This window comes from Pseudophryne corroboree, chromosome 1 (genome assembly GCF_028390025.1).
Source record: "Pseudophryne corroboree isolate aPseCor3 chromosome 1, aPseCor3.hap2, whole genome shotgun sequence".
In the NCBI taxonomy this organism is placed as follows: Eukaryota; Metazoa; Chordata; class Amphibia; order Anura; family Myobatrachidae; genus Pseudophryne; species Pseudophryne corroboree.
In genome coordinates, this window is record NC_086444.1 from 236605794 (window position 1) to 236623232 (window position 17439).

Genomic DNA, 17439 nt, shown 5'->3' on the forward strand with positions numbered 1-17439 from the left:
CACACCCGAATCCGACAAAAAAAATTCGGTGAGGTTTTGCCAAAACGCGGTCGAACCCAAAACACGGCCGCGGAACCGAACCCAAAACCAAAACCCGAAAAATTTCCGGCGCTCATCTCTAGTTTTCACATTATGTTGGATTGTCAAGCATCAGAGAGTATAAATGGAGAACGACCAGTTTCTAATTCCGTGAAATTACCATATGAAATGAAATGTAAAGGATAAGATTATGCATCAAATTGTATCAAGAAACATGAATTACTTCCTACAGTTAAATGCTCTTACTTTGCATAAAAGGTTTACAGTACATTTGCTACAGTGTAAAAACTCAACAACAGCGTATTCTGCAAAAATAATACAACTTTTTATTTTTATTGTGATTGTTGTCATTTGGTGATATTAGTGGTAGTAATACTTAGGACTAGAGCTGCTAAATGTAGGTTTGTCAAAGCTACTGCACATTGGGGGCTTTGACTGATGGATTTAAAGTGGCAATAAAAAACAAAGGCTAAATCAGTATGGTTTAGCACTTATTTTTGTTGGCATTTAAAAACTATAAGTCACAGTCTAAGGTCATCAGCGCCATTGACAAACTGCAGGTTAGTAAATCAACTCCTTGGTAGTATAGCTGACTTTGGACATAATAGTTTCCCAAAACATTTAAATGGATATTTACAATAAAAGTATAGTACAGTATGCAGAGTGTAACAACTAGTGATGTGCACCGAACATTTTTCGGGTTTTGTGTTTTGGTTTTGGGTTCGGTTCCGCGGCCGTGTTTTGGGTTCGACCGCGTTTTGGCAAAACCTCACCGAATTTTTTTTGTCGGATTCGGGTGTGTTTTGGATTCGGGTGTTTTTTTCAAAAAACACTAAAAAACAGCTTAAATCATAGAATTTGGGGGTCATTTTGATCCCAAAGTATTATTAACCTCAAAAACCATAATTTCCACTCATTTTCAGTCTATTCTGAACACCTCACACCTCACAATATTATTTTTAGTCCTAAAATTTGCACCGAGGTCGCTGGATGACTAAGCTAAGCGACCCTAGTGGCCGACACAAACACCTGGCCCATCTAGGAGTGGCACTGCAGTGTCACGCAGGATGGCCCTTCCAAAAAACACTCCCCAAACAGCACATGACGCAAAGAAAAAAAGAGGCGCAATGAGGTAGCTGACTGTGTGAGTAAGATAAGCGACCCTAGTGGCCGACACAAACACCTGGCCCATCTAGGAGTGGCACTGCAGTGTCACGCAGGATGGCCCTTCCAAAAAACACTCCCCAAACAGCACATGACGCAAAGAAAAAAAGAGGCGCAATGAGGTAGCTGTGTGAGTAAGATAAGCGACCCTAGTGGCCGACACAAACACCTGGCCCATCTAGGAGTGGCACTGCAGTGTCACGCAGGATGGCCCTTCGAAAAAACACTCCCCAAACAGCACATGACGCAAAGAAAAAAAGAGGTGCAATGAGGTAGCTGTGTGAGTAAGCTAAGCGACCCTAGTGGCCGACACAAACACCTGGCCCATCTAGGAGTGGCACTGCAGTGTCACGCAGGATGGCCCTTCCAAAAAACACTCCCCAAACAGCACATGACGCAAAGAAAAAAAGAGGCGCAATGAGGTAGCTGTGTGAGTAAGCTAAGCGACCCTAGTGGCCGACACAAACACCTGGCCCATCTAGGAGTGGCACTGCAGTGTCACGCAGGATGGCCCTTCCAAAAAACACTCCCCAAACAGCACATGACGCAAAGAAAAAAAGAGGCACAATGAGGTAGCTGTGTGAGTAAGATAAGCGACCCTAGTGGCCGACACAAACACCTGGCCCATCTAGGAGTGGCACTGCAGTGTCACGCAGGATGGCCCTTCCAAAAAACACTCCCCAAACAGCACATGACGCAAAGAAAAATGAAAGAAAAAAGAGGTGCAAGATGGAATTGTCCTTGGGCCCTCCCACCCACCCTTATGTTGTATAAACAGGACATGCACACTTTAACCAACCCATCATTTCAGTGACAGGGTCTGCCACACGACTGTGACTGAAATGACGGGTTGGTTTGGACCCCCACCGAAAAAGAAGCAATTAATCTCTCCTTGCACAAACTGGCTCTACAGAGGCAAGATGTCCACCTCATCATCATCCTCCGATATATCACCGTGTACATCCCGCTCCTCACAGATTATCAATTCGTCCCCACTGGAATCCATCATCTCAGCTCCCTGTGTACTTTGTGGAGGCAATTGCTGCTTGTCAATGTCTCCACGGAGGAATTGATTATAATTCATTTTAATGAACATCATCTTCTCCACATTTTCTGGAAGTAACCTCGTACGCCGATTGCTGACAAGGTGAGCGGCGGCACTAAACACTCTTTCGGAGTACACACTTGTGGGAGGGCAACTTAGGTAGAATAAAGCCAGTTTGTGCAAGGGCCTCCAAATTGCCTCTTTTTCCTGCCAGTATAAGTACGGACTGTCTGACGTGCCTACTTGGATGCGGTCACTCATATAATCCTCCACCATTCTTTCAATGGGGAGAGAATCATATGCAGTGCCAGCAGACGACATGTCCGTATCCGTAATCGTTGGCAGGTCCTTCAGTCCGGACCAGATGTCAGCATCAGCAGTCGCTCCAGACTGCCCTGCATCACCGCCAGCGGGTGGGCTCGGAATTCTGAGCCTTTTCCTCGCACCCCCAGTTGCGGGAGAATGTGAAGGAGGAGATGTTGACAGGTCGCGTTCCGCTTGACTTGACAATTTTCTCACCAGCAGGTCTTTGAACCCCAGCAGACTTGTGTCTGCCGGAAAGAGAGATCCAAGGTAGGTTTTAAATCTAGGATCGAGCACGGTGGCCAAAATGTAGTGCTCTGATTTCAACAGATTGACCACCCGTGAATCCTTGTTAAGCGAATTAAGGGCTCCATCCGCAAGTCCCACATGCCTAGCGGAATCGCTCTGTGTTAGCTCCTCCTTCAATGTCTCCAGCTTCTTCTGCAAAAGCCTGATGAGGGGAATGACCTGACTCAGGCTGGCAGTGTCTGAACTGACTTCACGTGTGGCAAGTTCAAAGGGCAGCAGAACCTTGCACAACGTTGAAATCATTCTCCACTGCGCTTGAGACAGGTGCATTCCACCTCCTATATCGTGCTCAATTGTATAGGCTTGAATGGCCTTTTGCTGCTCCTCCAACCTCTGAAGCATATATAGGGTTGAATTCCACCTCGTTATCACTTCTTGCTTCAGATGATGGCAGGGCAGGTTCAGGCGTTTTTGGTGGTGCTCCAGTCTTCTGTATGTGGTGCCTGTACGCCGAAAGTGTCCCACAATTCTTCTGGCCACCGACAGCATCTCTTGCACGCCCCTCTCGTTTTTTAAATAATTCTGCACCACCAAATTCAAGGTATGTGCAAAACATGGGACGTGCTGGAATTTGCCCATATTTAATGCACACACAATATTGCTGGCGTTGTCCGATGCCACAAATCCACAGGAGAGTCCAATTGGGGTAAGCCATTCCGCGATGATCTTCCTCAGTTGCCGTAAGAGGTTTTCAGCTGTGTGCGTATTCTGGAAACCGGTGATACAAAGCGTAGCCTGCCTAGGAAAGAGTTGGCGTTTGCGAGATGCTGCTACTGGTGCCGCCGCTGCTGTTCTTGCGGCGGGAGTACATACATCTACCCAGTGGGCTGTCACAGTCATATAGTCCTGACCCTGCCCTGCTCCACTTGTCCACATGTCCGTGGTTAAGTGGACATTGGGTACAACTGCATTTTTTAGGACACTGGTGAGTCTTTTTCTGACGTCCGTGTACATTCTCGGTATCGCCTGCCTAGAGAAGTGGAACCTAGATGGTATTTGGTAACAGGGGCACACTACCTCAAGAAATTGTCTAGTTCCCTGTGAACTAACGGCGGATACCGGACGCACGTCTAACACCAACATAGTTGTCAAGGCCTCAGTTATCCGCTTTGCAGCAGGATGACTGCTGTGATATTTCATCTTCCTCGCAAAGGACTGTTGGACAGTCAATTGCTTACTGGAAGTAGTACAAGTGGTCTTCCGACTTCCCCTCTGGGATGACCATCGACTCCCAGCAGCAACAACAGCAGCGCCAGCAGCAGTAGGCGTTACACGCAAGGATGCATCGGAGGAATCCCAGGCAGGAGAGGACTCGTCAGAATTGCCAGTGACATGGCCTGCAGGACTATTGGCATTCCTGGGGAAGGAGGAAATTGACACTGAGGGAGTTGGTGGGGTGGTTTGCGTGAGCTTGGTTACAAGAGGAAGGGATTTACTGGTCAGTGGACTGCTTCCGCTGTCGCCCAAAGTTTTTGAACTTGTCACTGACTTATTATGAATGTGCTGCAGGTGACGTAAAAGGGAGGATGTTTCGAGGTGGTTAACGTCCTTACCCCTACTTATTACAGCTTGACAAAGGCAACACATGGCTTGACAAATGTTGTCCGCATTTCTGTTGAAATACTTCCACACCGAAGAGCTGATTTTTTTGGTATTTTCACCAGGCATGTCAATGGCCATATTCCTCCCACGGACAACAGGTGTCTCCCCGGGTGCCTGACTTAAACAAACCACCTCACCATCAGAATCCTCCTTGTCAATTTCCTCCCCAGCGCCAGCAACACCCATATCCTCCTCATCCTGGTGTACTTCAACACTGACATCTTCAATCTGACTATCAGGAAATGGACTGCGGGTGCTCCTTCCAGCACTTGCAGGGGGCGTGCAAATTGTGGAAGGCGCATGCTCTTCACGTCCAGTGTTGGGAAGGTCAGGCATCGCAACCGACACAATTGGACTCTCCTTGTGGATTTGGGATTTCGAAGAACGCACAGTTCTTTGCTGTGCTTTTGCCAGCTTGAGTCTTTTCATTTTTCTAGCGAGAGGCTGAGTGCTTCCATCCTCATGTGAAGCTGAACCACTAGCCATGAACATAGGCCAGGGCCTCAGCCGTTCCTTGCCACTCCGTGTGGTAAATGGCATATTGGCAAGTTTACGCTTCTCCGACGACAATTTTATTTTAGATTTTTGAGTCCTTTTTTTACTGATATTTGGTGTTTTGGATTTTACATGCTCTGTACTATGACATTGGGCATCGGCCTTGGCAGACGACGTTGCTGGCATTTCATCGTCTCGGCCATGACTAGTGGCAGCAGCTTCAGCACGAGGTGGAAGTCGATCTTGATCTTTCCCTATTTTTGGAACCTCAACATTTTTGTTCTCCATATTTTAATAGGCACAACTAAAAGGCACCTCAGGTAAACAATGGAGATGGATGGATACTAGTATACTTATGGATGACGAGCGACTGCCGACACAGAGGTAGCTACAGCCGTGGACTACCGTACTGTGTCTGCTGCTAATATAGACTGGATGATAATGAGATAAAATTAAAATATATATATATATCACACTAGTACTGCAGCCGGACAGGTATATATTATGTAATGACGGACCTGCTGGACACTGTCTGTCAGCACTGCAGACTCCTAAAGTAAGCTACTAGTATCAAGAAGATAGGAAAAAAAAAAAACCACGGGTAGGTGGTATACAATTATGGATGGACGAACGACTGCCGACACAGAGGTAGCTACAGCCGTGGACTACCGTACTGTGTCTGCTGCTAATATAGACTGGATGATAATGAGATAAAATTTAAATATATATATATATCACACTAGTACTGCAGCCGGACAGGTATATATTATGTAATGACGGACCTGCTGGACACTGTCTGTCAGCACTGCAGACTCCTAAAGTAAGCTACTAGTATCAAGAAGATAGAAAAAAAAAAAAACACGGGTAGGTGGTATACAATTATGGATGGACGAGCGACTGCCGACACAGAGGTAGCTACAGCCGTGGACTACCGTACTGTGTCTGCTGCTAATATAGACTGGATGATAATGAGATAAAATTAAAATATATATATATATCACACTAGTACTGCAGCCGGACAGGTATATATTATGTAATGACGGACCTGCTGGACACTGTCTGCAGAATGCGTTTATAAAAACACCACACGACGAGTGTTTAACTTTTTCAGGCAGACAATCACAATTATACTGGTGGTCAGCAGACAATCACAATACTGGTGGTCAGTGGTCACTGGTCAGTCACACTGGCAGTGGCACTCTGGCAGCAAAAGTGTGCACTGTACTTAAAATATGTACTCCTGCTATAACTGCTCCCCAGTCACCCCCACAATTAAGCTGTGTGAGCAGTGAGCACTCAGCACAGTCAGATAATGATATACAGTATTACATATGATGCAGCACACTGGGCTGAGCACAGATATGGTATGTGACTGTGTCACACTGTGTATCGTTTTTTATCAGGCAGAGAACGGATTAATTAAACTGGTGGTCAGTCACTGGTCACACTATCAGCAGCAAGTAGTACTCCTCCTAATATGCTCCCCAAAATTTGTGTCTCTCTCTAGTACTCTAAACGGAGAGGACGCCAGCCACGTCCTCTCCCTATCAATCTCAATGCACGTGTGAAAATGGCGGCGACGCGCGGCTCCTTATATAGAATCCGAGTCTCGCGATAGAATCCGAGCCTCGCGAGAATCCGACAGCGGGATGATGACGTTCGGGCGCGCTCGGGTTAACCGAGCAAGGCGGGAAGATCCGAGCCGCTCGGCCCCGTGTAAAAAAACCTGAAGTTCGGGCGGGTTCGGATTCCGAGGAACCGAACCCGCTCATCTCTAGTAACAACATCATTAGGGCCAGATTAACAACGGAGCAGAAGGAGCTACTGTTTCAGGCAGGGGTGTAGCCAGAACTTTGTAGGCCCCATAGCAACATTTTGAAAGGGGCCCCTGTCCCAAAGCTTCTAGTGAGACACCTCTCTGCAGTAGTTGTTAATGTTATGCCCATAATAGTGCACTACAGTATTCATTTTCTAATCCATAGTAGTGCTTTAGTTAATGTATTCCCCATTGTAGTACAGTAGTTTTTTATGAACACATTCTGTCACATTGTAGGACTGCCAATTCATATTATGCAACGCAGTACCCCCAATTCACATTATGACATACAGAGTCCCAAGTTCATATTACGTCACATTACAGTGTACCCACTTCCTATTATGCCACACTAGAGTGCCTCCACTTCATATTGTGCTTTAGTACAGCCCCAGTTTATGTTATGTAATGTTATAATGCCCTCCAGGTAATTTTAAACCACATTGCAATGAGCAAGTCCAGAAGAATAATTAGATATATTAGGCCCCAAGGCAAACGTTTGTAAGGGCCCCTATGTACTACTCAATGGTGAAAAATGTTTATAACACATGTAACTATGACAGGGAAGGAGGGCCCTCTAAGCTCTGGCCCCCCACAGCAGCTGCACTCCCTGCACCTAACGTAGCTCCGCCATAGGCTCCAGGCCTACACTTAAAATAGGCCCATCATCATGAGAGCAAGAGGCTGACTGTCACGCTCGCCGTAAGTTGGGGTTCCGACAACCGAGTTTTGACTGAAGGGACAGCTACCTGTGAGGAGAGTAAACAAGGTGGCTGAATGTAATTCCTCCTCATGGGGTGGAAGCCAAACTAAGTATTAACGTAGGCCGGAGAGCGTAAAGCAAAGGAGGACTTCGTAGGAAGATAACTGTAGTTTTAATGAATAATCAGGCTGTACACGAATATTGGAGCAATTGAAGAAACTGGAAGAATTAGAGTCTATGGTTAAATGACTTGAAGAGTGAAGCTGAAGAACTCCGGTAAAGAAGAACTGAAGACTGTGTTTAATGATTAAAAGATGAGGCTGAAGAACTTGGACTTTGAAGAAATGAAGTCTGTGGTTTGTGATTGAAAGACGAGGCTGAAGAACTTGGACTTTGAAGAAATGAAGACTGTGGTTTGTAATTGAAAGATGAGGCTGAAGAACTTGGACTTTGAAGAAATGAGGACTGTGGTTTGTGATTGAAAGATGAGGCTGAAGAACTTGGACTTTGAAGAAATTAGGACGTCTTCGGGAACCGCCGTTAGCACCTGGAGCTCCTCTACGACCTGGGACCCCGTGAGCGCTTCCACGAGTTGCAACGGACTTAGACAGCAGGACTGCAGCAGCATTTAGGTAACCGATAGATGAGAGCAACCAGGACCAGGGAACCAGAAGTAACCTGGGAGCACATAGCTGGAGAACCTTTCACAAGGAGGTAACATGAAGCACTGGCACTCTCCCTCTGAGCCAGACCCCTTTTGTAAGGGGAGAATACACAGGATTGGCTGGACACAGATTGGGAACTTCATTGGTAATACTCTGGTCTCCAACATGGCCGCCCCCAGCACAGGAGACATACTTAGCTGCTAGCACACAGCTTTAGCCAGCTTCTGTCTCTGACACACTATACTGTTTCACCACTAGAGAACCTTACCGCAGCGATCCCCGCCGCAGCGCCTGGCTCTCCAGACCCTCGGCCCCCGGTCCTTGGCAGCCACACATCCGTCCAGAAGGACCCGCCGCTAGCAGCTCCCTGCCGCTGCAGCAGCGCCAACCAGCGGGATGGAAACCCCCGGGAGAGGTAAGGCTCCGGAGCCTGACACTGACCAGCTGCTGATCACACGGTCGGCCGTAAATCAAAAGTATTAAATTATGCAATTTTGATGGTATATTGGTTGGACACACCCTCATGGTACCAGCCACACCCACACAGTACCGGTCTCAGCTCCTCCATTTCTCACAATAGGCTGTTAAACATTTTCGGCCCCAGGCCAATGTGGCTCTTAATTCGCCTTTGTAGATTGTTATATTTTATTTTCTAGAATTAACAGGCAAAATTGATTGTTAAGATTGCAAAAGCTGACAAATGATTAAACAGATAGTAAATAGAATGTAGATTACACATGCAGTGTCATCATGTAGTACTACAAAATGCATTGCAAGGATTAGTTTTGGGTCATAACAAGGAACATTAATTTGGAAAGAATAATTGTGTGACACTACCTAAGTGAATTAAGCTTTGGGAAACACTTAATGTATCTTTATTAATAAATTATAGATCACTTAGAGAAGGTACGCGCACAACATTAGTGTACTGTAGTGTATAATTCTTCTAGCCCATAAGAGCAAGGACTTGGATGATTTTTAAAAGGAACACGCTATAACACTACACAGAAGTCTACAATTTTGCTGAACTGTAAACTAAAAATATATCAAGATGTTATAGCACATATAAATAATTTTTTTCTAAACATAAAAATTAGACACTGTTGTGTTTATCTATTATTATAGAAACGGTCCATTTGAAAAATTAGATTATTATGTTTCTATGATAACCTAATTGCAGCTATGCCACGTGTGTGCATGTCACACCCAATGTGCATGGTACTTGGGGATCAGAGTTCAGTAGCCAAAGCAATCCACTGATGAAAATATAAAACTGCACACCAGGCATGTGGAGCTGGAGCAGAGACCAGATGTGGAAAGTCTGATATCTCTTGTTCTGGGCATGGTAGACAGAACCTGAGAAATCTGGCTGCAAATAGCAAGGCTCAGATTGGGACCACTGCTTTGAAGTTGGGTTCCTCAGGGCCAATTTTAAAAAATCTGGTACCCCTGGAAAAAGGGGATCCTCAGCTATCAGCCTAGGGCTCTTAAACCCCTGGGGCCCTTGGGCAATTGTCCATTGAGTCCATACGAAAAAAAGACAATCCTGGAAGGGGACCAGGGACTTTACAAGAACAATATAATAGAATGGGAGGGGCCAGGACACAATGGGAGGGGGCAGAGTGGCTGAGGTGAACAAGAAGGGTATGGGTCTTTGGGTTGACTCAACTTAGATCGACGGTCATTAGGTCGACCATGGAAGGTCGACATGCATTAGGTCGACAGGGGCAAGAGGTCGCCATGGTCATTAGGTCGCCATGTAGTAGGTCGACATAGGTTTTTGGACTTTTTTTGGTGTCGTTTTCTTCGCAAAGTGACAGGGAACCCCAATTAGTGCACCGTGTCCCCTCTCATTGCTCGCTTCGCTTGCCATGCTTCGGGCAAGGGGCCTCGCTCCACTACCACTGCGCTCGGCACAGGTTACCGTTTCCAATTGTAGTCCACGTGGATCATCAACTATGAAAGAGTCCAAAAACTGAAAAAATATGTGAAAAACTCATGTCGACTTTTTGACCTGTCAACCTAGTACATGTCGACCTAATGACCATGTCCACCTAATGCATGTCGGCCTTCAGTGGTCGACCTAATGACTGTCAACCTAAGCTGTGTCGACCTAACGACCGTATCCTGAACCAGAAGGTGCCGGTTCTATTTATTAGTAATTATATAAAATGTACATATAAGCTTTTTTTATTCTGGTTTGCAGTTTGCAAGTTTTAGTCTATTTATGGGAAAGGGACATACCGAGCCAGAATAACAACAGGAAAACCGGGGCCAGGTCCAGATTAAGGGAGGGGCAACAGGGGCTGTCATCCCGGGGCCCCCACACACACTGTTGTTTGAAGAAAGGGCTGCTACCAGGCTGTGGCTCCGAGCTGGCGGCTGTGTGTGCGGTGCTGTTCCCAGAGAGTGACAGGCAGGCACGGTGCAGCAGCAGCAGCGTCAGAGTAGGCAGCTGCAGGCTACTGAGTGTGGCGATGCTACTGTCTACTCTACTGTCTAGTTCACAGAGAAAGGAACCATGGTGTCAGCGTGATGCATTTCATGCTGCTATGCCCTGCACACGGCTTCTTTATAATGCAACCAGTTCATGTGAGCAGATCGAAGCAGGCGAGCCATCTCCAATATCGAGACTGCATTATTATGTTAGGTAACTTAGGCACACAACAAGTTTCCATGGGGGGGATGCTTTAGTAGTTGGGGCCCCCACAACTTGGTTGCCCTGGGCCCTTCACACACTGCAGTGCCTCCACACATTGGGGTCATTCCGAGTTGTTCGTTTGCTAGCAGTTTTTAGCAGCCATGCAAAACGCATTGTCGCCGCCCACCGGGGAGTGTATTTTCGCTTTGCAGAAGTGCGAACACCTGTGCAGCAGAGCGCCTGCAAAATTATTTTGTGCAAAACAAGACCAGCCCTGAACTTACTCTTCGTGTGCGTTGATTCTAACGTTGGAGGGTTGGCTTTTGACGTCACACACCCGCCCAGCGTTCGCCCAGCCACGCCTGCGTTTTCTCCGGCATGCCTGCGTTTTTCCAAACACTCCCTGAAAACGGTCAGTTGACACCCAGAAATGCCCTCTTTCTGTCAATCACCTTGCGGCCAGCTGTGCGAATGGAATCGTCGCTAGAACCAGTGCAAAACCACAATGGACTTTGTACCCGTACGACGCGCGTGCACATTGAGGTGCCTACGCATGCGCAGATTAGCCATTTTTTCCACTGATCACTGCGCAGCGAACAACGGCATCTAGAGATCAACTCGGAATGACCCCCTTAGCTTCATTACCAGCGTGGGGCAATGTGGCACATGTGCACTGGGGTTTCTGTGTGGCATAATGTGAATTGGTGGCACTACAATGTGTGTAACACATTTATGGTCCTGGCCTGGGAGTATTTACACATTATACTTTATAATAACATTGCCAACATCTTATTACAATTTTTTTTGTATGGGGTCCCAACAGGTTAGTTACCCTGGGGCTCTCACAAACGTTAATCTGGCCCTGGGAGCATATATAAAATATTGTATTTCAGACCCAATAATTGTAAATTCTTGTCACCGCTATTTGCAACAATTAGAAATTAACATTCACAGGAATGTCGCATACCGCTGACACATGGGCTTCCAAAAGGATATGTTGGCAGGGGATCAGTATGAGATCCCGGCGGTCGAACGCACCATATCCCCTTGCGGGCTTCCTGCGCTCGCCACGCTTCGGGCCCAGTAGCAACCTTCAGTCGCCACAGGGTTCTATTCCCCCATGGGTAGTGACGTGGACCATCACCCAAGTGGGGAAACCAGCCGGCGGTCGGAACGCTGGTATAGCAGATGGTGTCGGGATTTTGGCATTGGTATATTGACCACCAGGATACCGTCCGGGGGTCAATTGACTACCTCCTGTTAGCAGCGAGATGATTGCATTAGCTGTCTCTTCACTGCTGGTTTGTGCCTCCGCAGCGCCACTGTGTGTGGGCAGTGTTTTAGTGATGTAGGTGCACTCATGGGCTTCTTGCAATGATACATACAGTAGAGTACATTCACTTCTATGCTGACCTGCAAATTATTCAAAGCTAGAAATGTTTAAAATAAGGTGAAACAAATGCAAGGTAGTATTTCTACACAGAGTTTGCTGCTAAGCTTCCACCTGCATCAAATATCTTATAACCAAGCGCAGACAGCAACTGTCATTATATTTATTATAATATTGTATATATACTGTGATGTATGCACAATTAGAATGGCATCATGAATAATCTGCCCGTGGTACTGTATGTGAAAATTATGTTTGAAAATGTTTTGTTAAAACAAAATGAAAAATGCAGAAATAAATTATTCATGTATTGTTGATATAAAGTAATAAAATATATAAATATATGTATGTTTTCTTGATTACTTTCTCATACTGTATGTGTGCGTCTCTTGTTCTGTACACTTCCCATCTCACCCTTTATCTGACTCTCTTTTCTCTCTCTCTGTTTCAATGTTCTGTACTCTATGCTCTTTATTTATTTACTCTCTCTTCCATCATGCCCCCTTCTTCATCTCTCCCTCTATATGCTATCTATATTAATGCTATCTATTTTATTAATAGACAGAAAGGACCACTCTAAGATGTAACACTCTGGTCTGTTTTATGCGCATTATGCTCGAATGGTGCTTAAACTTAGAGGATTAAGGGCTGCTCAGGCATGAAACGCATAAGAGTGAGTGGAGCGGGGGGGGGGGGCATAATTCTCCTCCATGTACTGTGTCTTGAATAATCATTTAAGCCATTGCTTTGTATTTATTGAGTGCTGCTGTCTTCTCTACTCATTCGCTTTCTTTATTCTTTCTTTTGGATCTCTTCTCTCCATCATATGTGTCAACATGCAAAAACAATTATTTTCCTTTACTATAATATTCTAACATGGTGACTACAATCCTTTTGAATGTATGGATCAATTCTGCTAGAGAGCTAACATCTTCACAAGTTTCTAGTGACTCAGTCAGGCACATAATGTGATAATAGTTATCTCGCTCTCCTGCACTAGTTTGCAGCTTTCCTCACCTCTATACATTTATACTCTAGAGACCTTTTAACTAGAGATGAGCAAGTTCGGTGCCCTGAGAACCAAACCCCCCCGAACTTCACTACCCGAGTCAGGCTCGGGTTTTCCCACCTGACTCAGAAACCAGAATGAGGCAAACCATCATCATCCCACTGTCGGATTCTCGCAGGGTTTGGAATCCATATAAGGAGCCACGCATCGCCGCCATTTTCAATCCGGCTTTGGAGAGTGAAGAGAGAGGACGTGTCTCCGTCCTCAGTGTCCTGCATCAGTTCAGTGGTAGTGTCTTGTGCTGCATCAGTCCAGTCACAGTGATTGTGTCCTCTGCTGCCATATGTCTAGTGCTGCTGTATAAGTCCAGTCCAGTGGTGCTGTGTTGTGCTGCATCAGTTCAGTGGTGGTGTCTTGTGCTGCATCAGTCCAGTCACAGTGGTGGTGTCCTCTGCTGCCATATGTCCAGTGCTGCTGTGTATAAGTCCAGTTCAGTAGGGCTGTGTTGTGCTGCATCAGTTCAATGGTGGTGTATTGTGCTGCATCAGTTCAGTGGTGGTGTCTTGTGCTGCATCAGTCCAGTCACAGTGGTGGTGTCCTCTGCTGTCATATGTCCAGTGCTGCTGTATAAGTCCATTCCATTGCAGTGGTGCTGTGTTATCCTGCATCAGTCCAGTGGTGGTGTCCCTGTGCTGCTGCATATGTCCAGTGGTACTGCTGTATATGTCAAGTGGTACTGTTGCATAATTCCAGTGGTACTGTCGTATAATTCCAGTGATACTGGCGTATAATTCCAGTGGTACTGGCGTATAATTCCAGTGGTACTGGCATATAAATCCAGTCCAGTATATGTCCAGTGGTACTGCCGTATAAATCCATTGGTACTGCCGTATAAATCCAGTGATACTGCCGTATATGTCCAGTAGTACTGCTGTATAAATCCAGTGGTACTGTCATATAAATCCAGTCCAGTGATACTGCCGTATATGTCCAGTGGTACTTCCGTATAATACCAGTGATACTGCCGTATAATTCCAGTGATGCTGCCATATAATTCCAGTGGTACTGGTGTATAATTCCAGCGGTACTGGTGTATAAATCCAGTCCAGTGATACTGCCGTATATGTCCAGTGCTACTGGCGTATAATTCCAATGATACTGTCGTATCATTTCAGTGGTACTGGCGTTTAAATCCAGTGGTACTGGCGTATAAAATCAGTCCAGTGACACTGCTGTATATGTGCAGTGGCACTGCTGTATAATTCCAATGATACTGCTGTATAACTCCAGTGGTACTGCCGTATATGTCCAGTGGTACTGGCATATAAATCCAGTCTAGTGATACTGCCGTATATGTCCAGTGGTACTGCCATATAAATCCAGTGATACTGCCGTTTATGTCCAATGGTACTGCCGTATAAATCCAGTGGTACTTGCGTATAAATCCAGTCCAGTGATACTGCCGTATATGTCCAGTGATACTGCCGTATAAATTCAGTGATACTGCTGTATATGTTCCGTGGTACTGCCATATAAATCTAGTGGTACTGGTGTATAAGTCCAGTCCAGGGATACTGGTGTATATGTCCAGTGGTACTGCCGTATAATTCCAGTGGTACTGGCATATAAATCCAGTGATACTGCCGTGTAAATCCAGTCCAGAGGTACTACCCTATAAGTCCAGTCGTACTGCTGTATAATTCCAGTGATACTGCTGAATAATTCCAGTGGTACTGCCGTATAAGTCCAGTCCAGTGGTGATGTCCATATAAGTTCAGTGGTGCTATCCTGTGCTGTATATTATTTACTACAAATAAAGGGGTTATTAATATTTAATCCAAATAATTTTCACAGGTTTTGCCCTGTGTGGTGTAGAGGTATGCTCTCCTGTACCGCATATTGTTATATAGCTCCAGAAAAATAATGGAGAACAAAAATTTGGAGGCTAAAATAAGGAAAGATCAAGAACCACTTCCTCCTAGTGCTGAAACTGCTGCTACTAGTCATGACATAGATGATGAAATGCCGTCAACGTCGTCTGCCAAGGCCGATGCCCAATGTGATAGTAGAGGGCATGTAAAATCCAAAAAGCCACAGTTCAGTAAAAAGACCCAAAATAAGAAATTTAAATGGTCTGAGGAGAAACGTAAACTTGCCAATATGCCATTTATGACACAGAGTGGCAAGGAAAGGCTAAGGCCCTGGCCTATGTTCATGACTAGTGGTTCAGCTTCACATGACGATGGAAGCCCTCATCCTCCCGCTAGAAAAATTATTAGAGTTAAGCTGGCAAAAGCACAGCAAAGAACTGTGCATTCAAAGATGGTATCACAAATCCCCAAGGGGAGTCCAAGTGTGTCGGCGGTTGCGATGCCTGACCTTTCCAACACTGGATGGGAAGAGGTGGCTCATTCCACCATTTGCACGCCCTCTGCAAGTGCTGGAAGTAGCACCCACAGTCCAGTTTCTGATAATCAAATTGAAAATGTCACTGTTGAAGTACACCAGGATGAGGATATGGGTTTTCCTGGTGCTGAGGAGGAAGTTGACGATGAGGATTCTGATGGTGATGTGGTTTGTTTAAATGAGGCACCAGGGGGAGACACCTGTTGTCTGTGGGATGAATAAGCCCATTGTGATGCCTGGGCAAAATACCAAAAAAGCCTCCTCTTCGGTGTGGAATTATTTCTCCACAAATCCGGACAACAGGTGTCAAGCCGTGTGTTTCCTCTGTCAATCTGTAATTAGTAGGGGTAAGGACGTTAACCACCTAGGAACATCCTTCCTTATATCTCACCTGCTGCGCATTCATCTGAAGTCAGTGTCAAGTTGTGAAACTTTGGGTAAGAGTATAAGCAGTCCACTTACACGTAAATCCCTTCTTCCTCTTGTACCCAAGCTCCTGCAAGCCACACCACCAACTCCCTCAAAGTCAACTTCCTCCTCAGTCAGGAACATCAGTAGTCCTGCAGGCCATGTCACTAGCGTGACTGAGGAGTCCTCTCCTAACCGGGATTCCTCTGGAGGATCCTTGAGTGGTACGCCTACTGCTGCTGTTGTTGCTGCTGTTGTTCTTTGCATCATGTGCTGTTTGGGGCCTTTTTTTGATATCTGCCCTCCTGTCTGCCACTGCGGTGCCACTCCTAGATGACCCAATTGTTTTTGTCGCTTGGCTTAGTCATACAGCTACCTCATTGCACCTCTTCTACATCTTTGCATGAGGTGCTGTTTGGGGTCTAGTTTTTGAAAAGTGCCATCCTGTCTGACACTGCAGTGCCACTGCTAGATGGGCCAGGTGTTTGTGCCGCACACTTGTGTCGCTTAGCTTAGTCATCCAGCCACCTAGGTGCAACCTTTTGGCCTAAACACAATGGTGGTCATTCCGAGTTGTTCGCTCGTTGCCGTTTTTCGCAACTCAGCGATCAGGTGGAAAATGCGCATGGTGTTCGTGCGGCGCTTTTCAGTCACACTGCTGATCGGTGAATGATTGACAGGAAAGGGGCGTTTCTGGGTGGTAACTGAGCATTTTCCGGGAGTGTGCGGAAAAACGCAGGCGTGCCAGGGAAAAATGCAGGAGTGGCTGGGGAAACGGGGGAGTGGCTGGCCGAACGCAGGGCGTGTTTGTGACGTCAAACCAGGAACTAAACGGACTGAGGTGATCGCAATCTAGGAGTAGGTCTGGAGCTACTCAGAAACTGCATAAAAATTTTTAGTAGCAATTCTGCTACTCATTCGTTCTCAATTCTGCTAATCTAAGATACACTCCCAGAGGGCTGCAGCCTAGCGTGTGCAATGCTGCTAAAAGCAGCTAGCGAGCGAACAACTTGGAAAGACCACCAATATTGTGAGGTGTGACGTGTAGACTGAATAGACTGGAAATGAGTGGAAATTAATGTTATTGAGGTTAATAATACCGTAGGATCAAAATTACCCCAAAATTATGTGATTTTAGCAGTTTTTATGTTTTTTCAAAAATCATCCAGGTCCAAAACCGAAACCAAAACACGAAAGGGTGGTTTTGGCAAAACCAATTCAGATCCAAAACACGAGCATGGAACCAGAACCAAAACACAAAACACGAAAAGTGCCCGCCGCACATCTCTAGTATTTAGGAATAAAAGTCTACACACTGATTTCCTGATTGGTTTAACATTGTGGGGTACATAGTCTCAGATAACACTTGCTCATATGATATAGGAGGATATTTATCAATCTTGTAGAGAGATGAAGTACCAACCAATCACCTTCTACCTTTTTAAAG